General features: G+C 33.9%; 1 protein-coding gene across 1 annotated transcript in view; it reads left to right on the top strand.

Moving 5' to 3' along the window:
* Nucleotides 1-891: 891 nt before the first annotated feature.
* The window catches only part of LOC149084207 (uncharacterized), a 139,987-nt gene continuing 125,161 nt past the window's right edge, over nucleotides 892-15,717 (top strand). The window contains exon 1 of the mRNA XM_089234549.1: nucleotides 892-1,222. The gene's annotated coding sequence lies outside the window, so the exon portion shown is untranslated. The remainder of the gene's footprint in view (nucleotides 1,223-15,717) is intronic.

The following is a 15,717-nucleotide window of genomic DNA, read 5'->3' as shown; positions in this document are numbered from 1 at the left end:
TTTTTTCTCTTTTTTTAATATTTTGTAATTTTTTCGAGGATAGTTCAGAACATTTTTTGCGAGAATTCACGATATTTATGATCAAAATTTGCTCGTACTTTCTTCATTAAATATGATCACACTAATCATAGTAAAATGAAAAAAAATTCCTGCAAAATATCCGATAACATCCTACTATATTTTTTCGTTTAAAACATCTTCAAAATGCCAACCTCGGCTCCCACATATTCTTGCAGCGTGATAACGCTAACACCTACAGGGAAAAACGGGTTAAACCATTGCTTCAGAAAGCGCAAAATTAAAAAAAAAACAACCTTTTATCGGAAAAAAGATACACTATCCAAAGTCCTGATAACTATAAACAAATTCCCCTCCCCCCCACATGTTATGATAGTGGTCTGTTTCGTTCATTGGAAAACTGATAACAATGCTCGAATTACGACATCACTCTTGATTATAATGACCGGCGTAGCGTGTCTGCATTGCAAGAAACCGTAGAAAAACACATCATGTTTGTGATAATTTATTACAAACGTGATGTTTTTCTACGGTTAAAGTTCCATTTCTTATCACTAATAAGTTAATTATTAATAATAAGAAATATATTTTACTATAAATCCAAATTATATTTCCTATTAGTAATAAGAAATGGAACTTGAATAGAAAAATTCAAAAAAAAAAAAAATATCACAACTCTTTTTCTTCTGTTCCGAATAACCGAAATAGCAGGTTTTTTTTCTATATAAGGAATAGAATTTATGATAATGTCATTATTCTTTATCGATAGGTACCCCTTTGGCATTAGGAATGAACTTTTCCTGCGAGAGGGAGCTATTCCACATCGGCCAGAGGAAAAGTGATTCGTTGAGCAAACCCTAGAGGACTCTGGCTACCCGAAGTGTTGGTTGGTTTTTGTCGGAATCGAACCATCACACGGACGGATGCGAGGATTTTCTGCTCTTTCTCTCTCATTCCCAGTGTGGCTCTCCCAATCTTGTACTCTTGCTGCTCTCTTTTATGCATCCCGTGTAAAGACGCGTTTCGCGACTAATGATAATCTGTATGTGAATGGTTTCTCTTTTGACCTGGCCATCATCATCAGCAGCGAAAACTCTTCGATGAAAATTTATTAGATTTTTTTGTTTTTCTGTTTTTTCTTTGATCGTTTGACTTTTTCTTTTCTTCCTTTCGAGATAAAATCAAGGTCGGACTTAATCGAGAGGTAAGAAATTATACTTTAATGATTTTTATATTATAGGAAAATATTATATATATATAATACAAAAATATGTGGGATTTTTTTGTTCCAAGGCAAATAAATATTTGAACGGAGTCTGGGAAATTGAGGAACGAATAAAAAAAAAATTACCATGTGATTTTTCTAAAATACTTTATATTTTATGTACTTTTTTAATGCAAATTGAACAGTGTTTATACTATATTTTATGGGGTTTTTTTCACGTATTTTATATAATGAAAATCAGCCGACGAATATTTATTTTGGTTTTTCTTTACATTTTCCAACTAAAATTATTATCACATATCAGTCAAGCTCGGTTATATTGACATGGCAGATTTCGTGAAATTTTGCCGATATAATTGTCATCTCAACCGATGTTAATTGTTTTCACGACCGACACATTGCTTTTTTTCAAATTTGCAATCAGAGCACACATAGCATATTTGTAAACTTCAAAATTAAAATACAGCCGACGCTCGTTATAACGAACCGACGTTATAGCGAACATTCCATTACAACGACTGGTAAGATAAGTCCCAAATATTTTCGTACAAAGATTATCACATGTATTTTTCTTTCGATATAATGACCCTCATAATATAACGTCCGTTTTAGACGGGACGAAGAGGGGTCGTTATAAATAGCGTCGACTGAATAAACCGAATGTATTTGTGCTGAAAAACTTCTATTTCATTAAAATGCCATAATTTTTAATATGTTACATAATATCTGCTGTTTTATTAAGTTGAAGCACAATATATCTGTGAATTAAACACCGTAAATTCAATGTCAAGGATTGAGAGCATATTCGTGAATTTTGTGATGCGTGTTTTTGTTCGTATAGATACGGGAGAAAGAAGATCCTTGTGAAAATTTTCAATGCCAAAACTATGAATAAGGGCCGCGGAAATGTAAATCAAAATCAGGTGGTTCAGAAACTAAAAGCCAATTTAGAAAGATATGAATTGTTTTTCAGTTAAAGAAAAGCAAAAATATTTCATATAACTATGGATCTACTCACGGGACTATATTTAGTGAAGGAGTATATAGCGATTTCATTTTCATGTTTTGTATTACGGTATCTGTATTGATTGCGTTAATATGCAACAACGGTTTTCAAAAAAGTGTCATTTTCCAAAATAAAAACGTCTCTATCGATAAGAAATTTATTTTCATCTTTCGCAACGTAAATAAAAAATTTTCAAAGCATCTTAACTCTTAGCTGAGCTACTTAATATCCATGTATGCATATTAAGTACTACTACTAAACCAGACATGCACTTCGTCTATATTCCTCTGCGGAACTTCTAACGAATTGGTATATGTCGGAACGTATGTGTACGTATAGTGAACCTTCCATGAAATTTGTTTCTGTGTAATGCTTGTTATGTGTATATAGTGCTGCCATCTGCAATAACTTTTTTCAAACTATGGGTTTTTTTCTCAACTCATAGGGAGGGAAGTGTAATGAATGAATAATTATACTGTTGTAGGCCTGCTGCTCTCTGCGGTGAGACTTTTTAACGGCGAGATCGGCTTGCATTCACACCTCGAAGTTGGGAGCATATTAAGTAATTTATATGCTATTTAATACTCAAAAGTAAAGCTCATAAGTGATGATTACAAATGATGATTTCTCACATTTCACTGATTATATTAAGGAAAACTGAAATTTTCAGAAGGTTTTCTAACAGCTATTGTCTTGAATGAGTTATTTAAAATCTACAAACACCAAAAGATAAGCTAATAAAACTTGAAGAAATGGTTCAATTTTGAATGAAGTGTCAAAATGGCAGGGGGGGGGGGCACCTACAAAACTCTTATCGAAACGGCCTCGCTTCGAAAATGTTTCGGAGCCGATAATATGCATAGTGTGTCCGTAACATATACAAATGTGAAAAGGTGACCATGCATGTCTAAATCGGAAGAGAAATTGTGTAGAAAATTAACTGATTAGGAGATCCACCCCCCTTCTTTAAGTATCATAATTCAAATGAAGTGAATAAACTTCGTATACATTTATTCAGTCCCATCATCTTTTTCCAACACAGATTACAGCATGTAATCGATATCGACCGCGTTAAGCAATGAAATGAGATGAATCCATTGATTATATCCATAACTATTAGAAAAAAGTTGCAAAAAAATTTTAAATAAGTCTGTCGAAGCTTATCATTATTATATAGCATGTTTCTCAGCCTCAAATGTTGCCGTTGATTCGAAGTACTGAGCACGAAGCCCTTATCTTCTCCGACGTTGTCTCATACTTTTTTGAGAGTTCAAGTTCAAAAATGACAAAATTGACCATTTATAAATGGGTTATCAAATACAAAAATGTTTTTACTGGTAAAAGAATCTTAGGAGTAATGAATACCAGGAATATTTTCAGTCACTGAAATATTTAAAGCTTCTGATAGTTTTATTAGAATAAAAACAAGAAACAGCTGCTTGCGTGCAGGCTTTAGACTTAGGTAGATCTATAGATCAGTCAATGGCGAAATGTTTGCTTAAAAACAACCATCGGTGACTTTTTTATATCATATAAAAACCCTCATCAGGTATAGATAAGGGTGAACATTTGACAATTATATTACAAAAAAAAATAAACTATGATGAAAGATTGCAAAAAAGAATTTTCAGAACATTTATATTACATGTGTGCCTTTCAATACTTTACAATAATCAATTCAGTGAATAAATGTATTTACACAGAATATTCAAACTACTGTAATACAATATCAGTGTGGTGATTTAAATTTGCACAATTTATATGAAATCATTTACCACTACAGCATACACATTTTCAAATAAGTATATTTTGAAGATAACAAGTTATGTCAATCTGGTTAATGATTTTGCTGATCATAATTTGATATTGAATGCTAAAATGTGCACTGCAATTTCATGTTGATACCAAGTACATTTAGGTAAAAATTTTTATGATGAATAAAAGTATTTTAATGAAAATTTAAAGATATAAATTTTTTCTAGCAAATTGAGAATTAAGAAATACAAAAATTGAAATTTACCAAAAATAATTTAAAAAGAATACAGTCAACAACACATACACACAACCCAATTACAACAGCGAATTCTACTTCTCTAGTTTGTAATATAGATGGCAGCACCAACCCAACAAATATCACAGATAGCCCTGGGCGCGCACACACACATACGATCGTATGCTATTATTTTTCACCGATATAATTAAAAGAAAAACAGCAAAGTCTGATAAATTAAATTTGAGATTAGGCAACAGTGTCTCTCCCACATATTTGAAATTCTAATTTCATTCCCAAAGGGTGCCACGAACGTAACAATTTTAGGAATCCATGTCTAATGTAATCAATTTTTTTTCCTATTCAAAATGGGTACGATATCGATCACAGAACAAAAAATAATCAAAGTAATCCGTGTCTAACTAAACATCATGGTATCGAATTTCCGGCGCCGAATATTGACAGAGAAGTAAGAAACAAATCTGTCACTAGCTGTACGGGAAGACGCTTCGGAGAGGAAAAAAAAATCAAATTGCCATCAGCTACGAATTGTATCTGTCTGGGTTTTCCATTAGTGCTCTTTTTTCTGGCGTTTTATCTCCATAAACCCTTTCAGTTCATTTTTTGGCTTTTCTCCAAAGACAAAAAGTCTGATGGAAAACCCTGGGAAGTGATTGAGCTATAAAATTTGAGCTGAATGTCGCTGAATTGTGCGAAAGCTCAATTCGTTGAGAAATCGTTTCTACGACATAAGAATTAGAAAAGAATGACTAGAGAAACATTTTTCTTTTCGAAACTTTGAATTTTCTTCTATCATATGAAAAATAGTGAAATTTTGTGAATATGAAAAACATACGCTCGTGCAATTTTATCAATTTGAATATTTTGTTCATATTTTCACAGTCCTGCTAAAAACAAATTCTTAAGTTCTGGAAGTCAGTACGATAATGATTAGAGGCTTTCAAATTCTACAGAAAATGCTTGTTGATGGTTTCAAACGAACGAATTATTTAAATATTTTTGAGAACAAAGAGCTTAATTATGATTTAAAAGTTTCTTGAAATATGGGTGAAATTAGCGAAAATGAATTGCTGTATCAATTTTTTCGAGAAAATCTCAGTACCTCCTACTCCTTTACCGCACACCACCTCCAGTCATATATCACCATACGGCAATGTCCAACCAGTGGAATTGGGTGGGAAATGAAGACGTCCATCGATGGACATTCCAGGCTGGGTAGGTAAAGAACTGACGAAACGATGAAGAAATATTCTGACGTTCTATGCCCGGATTAGAACCGATGGATCTTGATGATAACATTCATGGTGGATGACAAACATCTTACCACTGCTCCACTCGGCCGCAACTGCGCACCTACTGGTTTATTTACAGGTGCTAAGCAAGCTATAGCCCAGAGTGGCAGCAAATTTAAGCAATTGATGGAGTAGTCCTTGGCGGAAAATGTTTCCTCGACAAAAATTCGGGAAATCGAGTTTTCAAAAACTTTAAAATACTGGTTGTCACAAAATATGATGACAAGAATGAGTAAATTTGGTAAATATTGCTAAAATCGACAATAGTGAATAATAAACAATTATTGCAAATCACTGGATTAAAACTAATTCTACAAATTACAAAAGAAAAACCGCTTAGCTTGACTCATAAGTGAAATGAATTTTCACATATTTATAGTCATGATTATCTTGATATAAGCTGTAACTTACAAAAAAAAAATTTATCCTTGATTTTGGTGGGGAATAAAAACTAGAATTGATTTAGCTGAAAATATGGAAAGGTCATCTAAAAAAAAGAAAGGTCACACAGTTAGGAAAAGAAGTACGGGAATGCCCTGGAAAAACCGGTTATATGGTCACCCGATACAGTTCGTCAAATCGTTTTATTTGTATGACATTTATTTTGGAATATAATAAATAAGCGAAATATATTTCATCATAAACTACTTCGTGACAAACTACATATCTTTTGAGTCTGAGAATTGGCAGCTATGTGTTAGTTATTAACACGGCTCGTGAAATATGATCACCAAGACCCGGATGTTTCTGACTTGAAAAACGATCATAAAAACTCCCAAAAACTCGAAAAATGCCCTAAAAATTCTAAAAAAATTAAACATGTCCAAACAACTAAAAGAAAAAATTCTATTAATATAATAAAATAAATTTCTGCAGAAACTGAACCAGTCATATATTATGTGGAGGTCAAAGAAAGAAATTATAATATCTATTGAAAATCATATTCTTAACATTCATTCTCAAACTTGATTTCACACACATCAAATTTATGAAAATACTGGATAACCTTTCGCAATATCAACAGATGTTATTGGGGATATTTAAAGAAGGGAGGTCTTATCTGTTCACAGTATTAATCTCGCTTCTATTTCAGACGTGTCTGTATAAAGACATCAATTTTTTTTTTCAAATTTCTTTGTAGCAAATTAACTTAGTGGTCCTACCCCACTTTTATGCTGAAGATTGATCTTACGTACGTCATTAGTTCTTCAATATTCCCACGGCAAAACAAAGCTTTATAAATCTTAGTCCATACAGCATTCATACGGATCAAAATCGTTCAACATGAAAATTTGAAGACTTAAAAATTTCCCCGTATTGCATGAAAGTATTATACCATGTTCCCTTTTATACAATGAAAATTCCTCTCTCTCAACATGCCATATAGGATCAGAATTTCTTGAATTTACATTAATCTATTGTTTGATTAAATATGTAATTGGAATTTTTAATGAAGACTAAATTTACCCGGAACTAATTCTATATAAACTTTGTTTGTCATCCATAAAGAAAGATACAAGTTAAGTGTTGAAAGTAATTTTTTTTTTATGCTCAAAAACTTTTTACCGGATTTTTATTTTGAAAATAAAAATTTTCAAATTGCAAAATATCCAAAAAATGTCCTAAAACGTGAAAAAACGAATTGAAAGTTAAAAAAGATGTTGAAAAATGCAAAAATGCAAATGCCAACACCCGGAACCTGGTGATCACCTTCACCGTTCTCAAGTCATGGCAACATTGAAACAGTATAATCTCAATGACTGCTATGCCCTAATCTAACAATGCCATGATTGGCTCATGCTGGCATCAGTAAAAAAAACATGTACTTTCCAGGTAGGTGGATCGTGTCGCATTTCAGTATTAGGGACTATGTATTGTCAGATTTATGAGAAATAAATCTAAGTAAGAAATAACTTGGTAAATCCCCCCTTTTTTTTCTAATTGAAAGGAATGGCCCATCACCGATTCTTCTATCTGGCTGTTATTTCTGAAGTTTTTCCACAACCAATAGCATTGAGAAAAGATTACCTAAACTGCCATTTTATAATGTGCCATCAATTTCAGTTGCTGGAAATATATCCAGCACTTTTTTTTTTCTTTCTCCTTCAAGTTTCCTTGTATTTCTCCCATTCCGAATCTTGGCTCTGATTCGAAAGGATGAAATCTATGGGAGCTGGAAAAAAACTACAGAGAGATTTGTATGAGAAATGGCTATCTGGTAAGAGGAAGAGGGATACTTTCGGATTGATCGTCTTTCAGTCTGAGGATTGGGCAGATATAAGAGAAGGAGTTCACTCACCCATCTCTGTAGTACATCTCCTGGCATCGGAACGCAATCGAATGTTTCCACTATTATCGTAAGGGGCCCTCCTCATTCCTGCCTACTCTATCTTTACCCGATAAAGCTATTTCCATCCGAGTGGGCGATATCGGATTCCTGTGAGAGATCGTGTCCAATATGTAACTCGGCGTTGAACAAAACTCAATAACCTCCACATCGTTGGCAGCATTCCTTCAAAATACCCACCTCTCGCGCTCTCTCTCTCTCTCTCTCTCTCTCTCTCATAACCTATTTGTAGAGATATGTTCTTCAATATATTACCAGAACGGTCTTATCTAAGAAATTGACATTAAATGTAGCGGTGAAATTCCTGCTCAAATATATCAATAAAAATGCGTACTCAGTTTCATACAAAAATAAATTGTCTATCATTTACTGTGATGTGAGTGAAGCAAAGGGAAACCGAAATGTACGTCGTGTACAAATGATATGAAAGTAAATAATCATGGTATCCGCAGACTCATACACACAAATGCGCGAATATTTAGACATGGGGTTTTTCTGCCCATATATAAACGTGATAAATGCGGTTATTATACATAATACTTTCCAAGCATTTTGGTAAATTTGACAAATTTCCCAGAATTTATTACTTCTACTGGCTATTATGTGCATAGTGAGGAAGCGTAATGTTTGTGGTAAACATGATAAATCGTGCTATATGACAATTCATGCATGTATGTATTGTGTAACTAGATTATAAATTTGTTATCATTACATCAGGATCAGATTATATTTATCATACATACATAATTTTTTTCTTTTTCTTTTTTTCTCAATACACCAGCGTATTATGCATAATCACAAATAAAGGCAATAAATTTCAAGTGTTTATCAAATTTACCAACGCCACACTTGGTCATTATGCATTCGCTGGTAAAAGTGGCAAATTTATCAAAGTTACCAAGACGATTAGTAGGTATGAATAATTACCCGGTTATTGGGTATAATAACCGATTTATCACATTTACCGTAACATATGTTACGGTATCCATCCTACTCAGGCGAACCAGGTTCGAATATGGTTCAACCCGAGGGGCGCTCTTTATATTCTACAGTATTTAATGAAATTAGAAGGCAATTCCTAGGCTTTATGAATGTGAAATATGGTGAGAATTTTCTTTTATCATCCCTGAGAGGGGAGGTGGGTGCGATGGATTGACTAAGGTCCCTGTATTACATGATATTGATGAATTTTCAAAATGTTAGTTTTACATCAAAAGGATAAATACGGCGATAACTATTTATCATTTCATTTGTAAATATTAACGAAAAATGAAAATCTTCTAGGTTATTTAAAAATATTAAATTCTAGTACTTATTTTATACATATATGATTCTATTTTAAATGATTTTGTATTAACAAATACTGAACATAAGAAAAAAATGTAGGAAATAAAATCACGAATTACAAAAAGTTATGCAGAAGTTGTTCAATGAAAATTTTAAAACAAGATTTATTCATATATTATTCATTTCTTCTAACTTACTTTTACATATCATGAAATTTCTGAAAATATATGACGCCATTCAGAGAAGAACAGAGTAGCACTTTACAAGTATCGCACGTACTTGAGTGGGACTCCTCTTTGGTATTGCAAAAGGCAGATCGTTTTTACGCATATTTTATTGGTATGTGGATGGTACATGTTGTCTTTTTTCTTTAGAAATAGGTAAAAACATCAATATCCCTAAAAACACATAATTCAGTCTCAAGTTTCAAGTATATGATATTATAGACTAGCAACGAAAAATGTCTCTAAGTAAATTTCTTTAAGTAAGCCATGAAAACTTTGAAAAAAATTAAATTTTCAATGATTTTAGCAGAAAATAGAGTATGTAGTTGGGAAAATTTGTAAATTTTGAGATTAAATGAGAAAAATCAAAAATGTTCTTCTTCCTGTACCTGAAGTTTGTTCACATACAAGTCAATAATAAAAACCAAAAACTATTTTGTCTGTGCTGCCATCAAATAGCTTTATTGAGTGTTTGAAAACATATTTTCCTTAAATCGGCTATCCGTAAATCACCGTCCGGTCTAAGGCAAACTGTTTTGAACAGGTGGTTTCCCAGCGACACCATCCATCGCCCCTCAAAGGGTTAAACCCTGAAAGTGGCAGTAAAAATAATCTGTGGAGTACTAGAAGATAATTTGTCTTCCATTCTCAAGATATTTGCATTTACGTAAATTCAGCTCATACACGAAACACAAATAATCTGAATTCTTTTGTCTGTGAATTAATGACGATTTGTGGAAAATACTCTGGTGATCAATGATCGAATTGAAGTCACTCCACCAAATTATGAACTCAACACACACGTAGTATACGTATAATGCATTCTGAGTGTACCCCCAGCAAAACCGATGACATTTCTGATAAGCATCAAGTGTAATAGGTTCCTGCGATATTTTAGGTACCATGAGGTAGCATTCGCGTCTATCTGTGAAAAAAAATTATTTTGTACGTGGAAATATAGAAGAAATATTAATGATTCCGACGGCACGCATATGGGGTCCAACAAACCTCTCTCCCAGTGGTCGACTGAAATTTTTTTCTGTGGTTCCCAACTTCGAGACGCTAATGCTAGCCGATCTCCACACTCACTTTGTTCCAAGCTGGGATGGAAGAGATGTCGGTGACAGGATAAGTCCGGTGGCAGAGTCCTGGAGTTAATTCATCCAGACCCCCACTCTTCTAATAATGTCGACTCGTTCTCTCAACCAACGCACATAAAATTCTCCGTCCTTTCTAAAGCTGACTTTGAGGTTATCTTCATAGCACTGTTGTGAAACACATGTCCTCTTGAATGAAAATTGGCTTTTTTTGGCTTGAACGTCAGCATTTATCCAGTTAGTGGCTGGCATCATCAGGAGCAAATGGCCGTACATTAATAATATAATATATGTTTTTCCGTGGTTTCTCAAACTTTACTTGTACACGCTAAATGGCTTAGCTTGTGCCATTTCCGGTTGGTGGCTAATAAACCGATTTTAACCTGATGATGGCGACGAAAGCTTATGATCGAAAAGACATTTTAGAGTAAGGGGAAAAGATTCGGTGCCTATCATCTATCTCTATGTTGTTTTCGCTTTATCCCTAATACGTCTCAAAGATTAGCCCAGAACAACATGTTAGTGCCCATGAACACGAAATGTGGCGGTGAAAAACTCTTTTGGCTGCAAGAAATAGTGTAGACGAAGAAATTATCGAAACAAACCCTAAAGTGTCAAAATCATCGACGATAGTGACATTCACTCGCAGTATAGGGTGGTGATAGAGAAGCTGGAGAGAGCGGAGAACGCAATTTAATTAAAGGAAGTTTTGGATAATTCCAAGTAGAGTGTGCTTTTTATATAAAAATTTAAAAAAAAAAATCACAAAAATGGAAATCAGTCTCATGGACTCCAAGCGCATTCTCGAGTCAGAATTTCAACTCGTGCTCTGCCGGTTTGAGACAGTGATATTCAACTGATGTGCGTCCATTTCAAGGTGCGAAAAAATTGGATATGGTCTGGAGTATTTTATAGGAATCTGGAGTAGTCTATTTGAAATAGTGATCTTTTTCAACAAAAAAAAACCAACGCGATTTTGACATTCTCTTCCCAGTAGCCCCAGACAGCGATCTCGTACATCTGTTTAGAGAAGAGGAAGAAGAAGAGGAGCCTGAGTAGTCGAGAATAGTTTGATCCACGCTGGCTTATCGAAAAGCTGGATACAGGCAGCAATTACTGACGAATGTCTTTGGACCAAATCAAACAACACGGTGCAGCGATTAGATCAACCCAGCAGTAGATTGACAGCTTTCATTGATGTGATAGTTACTGATCCAATGAAAATCCCTGAAGAGAAGCAGATCACATTTTATCAAGAACTATTCCCGATTATGACGATTATTATGTGATTTATAACCTGTGATTTACAATTGTGATTTATTTACAGAATCACCATTTTTCGATTAAAAATTTTATACTTGTTTACTGGCGAGGTGCGTAATGGCACCTGCCCATGTATGTAATATATCTTTCTCAAGATCAATAAATGGTTAGGTTTCCCCGGAGGCACCCGAGTCCCCAGGGACAATGTGCTTATATCACTGAGTGTGACAGGGTGTGCCGGGGTGTCTCTCGGTTCCTATCACTATCACTATCTTCCTAGCAGCAGCAGCGAAATTCCACCAATCGAAACCTCGTGATTTTCTTAATCAAATTGTTATGATGGTAATACAATTGAAAGCCAACGTAGATGAACCCGAAATTGCAAAAGAACCACGACTATACGCGTTTCTGAACTGTATGAAGTTCCTTCATCATAGCAGAAACAAAGAAAAACTCCATACGGCAGGAGTTACTCGCTGAGATTCGACTCTTTCGTCTACAATAGCGAATAACTCCCGCTATAAGGAGTTTTTCTTCTTTGTTTCTGCTAGTGATGAATGAACTTCAGATAATTCCGAAACGCGTATAGCCGTGGCTCTCTTACGATTTTGGGCTCATCTACGTCGGCTTTCAATCTTCTATATATATAAAATTGATTTTCTGTGTGTCTGTGTGTGTGTGGGTGTTCTCTATACCAATCTACAATTTTAGATCGATCGTCGCAAAATTTTGCATATATACCAAATGGGACCCGACTTGAACGATAGGCTACTTTAAAATTTCGTCAGCCCAGGGCAAATGCCCCAAATGGGCAAAAAACTGTCCAGCAACAATGGTTTTTGGGCCTCAACAATCACTTTCCGAACGTTTACTTTGGTTACCGTGGTTCCCTAGCAATGCGTTTCAGACGTGTATATGCCTTTACAACGGTTTGTCACTTCTTTAATCCTGTTAGTATATGTATAATACAAGATATACGGAAGACTGGATGTTGTGAAGATAGTTATTATTTGAGATGTTAATTTTTTTTTTTTTTTTAAGGAAGGAAAAAATGCATCTCTGCCTCTACCGGGAGTCGAACCCGGGTCCCTCGATTGCCGGACGATCGAGGGACCCGGGTTCGACTCCCGGTAGAGGCAGAGATGAGTTTTTTCCTTCCTTAAAAAAAAAAAAAATTAACATCTCAAATAATAAATATCTTCATAACATCCAGTCTTCCGTATATCTTGTATTAACAAGTGGAGAGCGACATTCATGTCATATGTATAATAGTTTATGCGTTTATAATGGTTTGCCACATTTTCAATATACTCTCAGTAATGAGGCTTTTTGAATAGACGTCATAATCATCATCAGCATCGCTTTGAGAGTCAGGAAAAGGGTGATCCTCATAGAAATCAGTGCTAAAATTGTCGATTTTACTGTAGAAATGCAGAAATTTTGTGGGATTTTCCGCCCCATCAATAATTTTAAAAATTGTATTGAATTCTCGATTTTTGAAATATTCAGTTCACTTAAAGATATATGAAGCCCAGGAAATTAAATATGAATTAATTAGCCAAACCTTTGTTCTTTGAGTTGGATATTCGAGCAATATCATTGATTTCATTTATATCTTCTCAAGTATGAAAACTAATGTCTCCATATTGTCTCTTTTGATATTTATTTGCATAAATTCATGTGGGTTAGGATATTTTAAAATTAGTTATGAGCCCGTGAAAAGTGCATCGAAAAAATACCACAGCTTTAACTAAGGATTTTTGGAAGCTGGAACAGACAGATGGATAACTTCAAGTTCGGGGGGGGGGATCAAAATACCTAGCGCCCCTTAAAAAAAGAAAAATATATATTCATTTCTACATTTCTGTGTAAATCTAGATTTGTTTATTTCATGAATCGCGCAGGTCGCCATATTGGTTAACATGGACACGGTTTGTATGTCCCTCAAGAAAAAGAGAGGGAGATATCACGTGATCCAAAAAAGCCTCATTGAAGAAAACCCGGGCAGCGCCGGGTATTATAGCTAGTTGTATTATATAACCCAAAAGGTAATTCATTTCTGTTATGATGGTATTCGCAAATTTATTCCGCCCACGAAGCTGATATATTCGGGGAATAATACATTTATTTTTTGCTAAATTCTTCGAACTTTCACTGTTGCGCAATCACTGTTAGTGTACCAACAAAAGCATGAATAAATATGCGAAATGCATCAAACATGATTCGTAGTGAGTTAAATTTTGTTTTGTGTTATCAATTCCAAATCGATTCTTAAAGACTGAAAAGTTAGCTGATAAATTCAAAGAGACTACCTGCCCTCGGGGGAATGCCTTCATTTTTTATGAAACGAATGTTATTTTGGTTTGGATAAGGTATAAGATTGAGGAAAGAGATGTTATTTCATGAATATTCTGCTAAAAAAAATTATTGCCGATTTTATATATAAAATTAGCGTATTTGTAGTACTTCGGCTAGGCATTGTTCAATACAAACGCCTGCTTGTACCATCATGTTTTTCACAAAAATTATTGCTCTGATATTTGTGTGTGCAATTAACTGAAAGTTTAAAAATACTGTAAAAAATTTTCGAGATTTGATTGTTTACGAGAAAATAACACACATTTTTTGTTAAAAATACTGGATATTCTGAATTCAGAATCATGTAAATCGAAAAGTTTCAAACATAACATATTGCTTAGTTTTAAATTTATTGTACAACCAAAAATTTCTGAAGTACAGTGAAGAAGTTTCATAGAGATAATTTTGGAAAATGCATGAGCGATTAAGTTTTTCATAAAGTGAAAAAACAGAACGAAAAAAACAAAAAAAACACAAATCTTCAGAAAAACCCAATTCAAAGATTTCGTTACGGGATATAGATCATTATATTCGTTTTATTTAATCGGCAATAACTTCATTTCTAGTTATATCAGGGACAAAAACGAAAGTTTTGGATTCTACAATAACTGCACTTTCAGATGATACATAAAATTAATTTTAAAAAAAAAGTTAAATTCTTCATTTTTGAAGAAAATCAGTCGCCTTAAAGGCGAAACGACTTCTATCTCAAAAATTTCCCATCGGTTAAATTTGTAAAATTCTACTAATCTAAGGTTCATCGAAGCCACCAAAAATTTTCGTTCAAAATTTCACCAAGTTGTGAAATTGCTGCATTAAGAGAAAATATGACCAACTAAATATTAAGATGAATTTCACGGTTATATAACTCATAATTAAGGATTTAAGTGTAAAACTATATCGATATATCAATCAGACACTTTATTCTTCCTCCTAAGCGATTGAAAATTTCATAAGAATAAATAAAATTTTGAAAAATACATTATTTTATTACCTGTCTGAATAAATTCATTCCCATTGACGGCACGATGAATCAAAACCACAAAACGCATAACTATGGAGAACCTGGTGCTTAGATGTAGTATGCAAATAATATAAATAAATGCAAACATATAGAGAAGAAGAGTGATACTTCTCATTATAGCGATGAAGCATCTACCCGAATAGATAGCATAAAAAGTGTCCATGGAGACCATTTCCCTCAAACTCCGGGAACGACGAAAAAATATTAATAAAGTTTGCGTGAGATGAGAAATGAATGTTTGGAATTCTTAAGTATGTTTGGCGAAGAGGGGAAAAAAAAAGAATGATACATTTTATTACTTCTCAACTTTCATTTTATTGTCGCTTTTGAGAGACGATAACGAACTCACATATGGAATGGGACTGTTCCTGAATATATGCATTTATGAATTCGTTACTGGAATTCAAGTGAGTTTGGGCGAAGCCATCTTAAGTGCTTCATTTTATTCTCAAATATATTCTACTCTACACTCTTTCCTAACCAACGACTCCGACCACTTAAATATTTTCTTCCATTTCTATAGCTCATTTGATTATCTATTTACTTCCTAGGTTTATTTAAAAGA

Source organism: Pholcus phalangioides, unplaced genomic scaffold, assembly GCF_987345545.1.
Source record: "Pholcus phalangioides strain wild (caught in Gottingen) unplaced genomic scaffold, Ppha-v1.0 ptg000008l_1, whole genome shotgun sequence".
Classification (NCBI taxonomy): Eukaryota; Metazoa; Arthropoda; class Arachnida; order Araneae; family Pholcidae; genus Pholcus; species Pholcus phalangioides.
This window is presented reverse-complemented; position numbering and strand designations above follow the sequence as displayed.